The 608-nt window shown below is 34.2% G+C and overlaps 1 protein-coding gene across 1 annotated transcript in view; it reads left to right on the top strand.

Annotated features, from left to right (window-relative positions):
* Positions 1–608, top strand: part of LOC119594676 (phospholipid phosphatase 6-like) — a gene marked incomplete in the record, with an annotated part of 9,073 nt that overhangs the window by 482 nt on the left and 7,983 nt on the right.

A 608-nucleotide genomic window follows, 5' to 3' on the forward strand; every position in this document is an offset into this window, starting at 1 on the left:
CACAAGAAAAGGGAGCGAAATGAAGTTATTTATATTCATGTTGCGTCAATTATTTACTAAAATCAGAAAGAACGAGGCAGCATTCTTGAACTGTAGTTTGAAAAGTATTTCGGGACTGCACCCAGATAGAGCAAAAGTAAAGTTTCTCTTCTATACAGATTGTATTTATCTTTAGTCCTGTTAGATTTTTCTTATAGTATTTGCTCCACATTCGATACATATCATGGTCTTCATTAATGAGCTGTTTTATCAAGTAATATAAGTAATATAGTAGTCACTGCTTTGAAATAAACTTTTTTTGTCACTCATGTTAATGCTTTTTGAACGTGATTAACCAGATGTATCATACAGTCTATATAGTGATTTCCAGAATAGGACTTTCTTCCAAGAGAATTAAATTGCCAACATTGTATCATATAACATGCATTCATGAAACATATCATGCATGAAACTTGCCATGATCAGTAAACTCTAACTCAATACCTGCACAGTGAAAGGTGTTTGCCACAGCCACTGCACATTTGAGCTGCTCCGGCAAAGGACAACAAACCTCTTATATGCTGGCAATATTGAGTTTCAGCTTGTTCGTTTACCGATAATAAATTGCA

The sequence above is a fragment of the Penaeus monodon genome, chromosome 34 (genome assembly GCF_015228065.2).
Source record: "Penaeus monodon isolate SGIC_2016 chromosome 34, NSTDA_Pmon_1, whole genome shotgun sequence".
NCBI lineage: Eukaryota > Metazoa > Arthropoda > Malacostraca > Decapoda > Penaeidae > Penaeus > Penaeus monodon.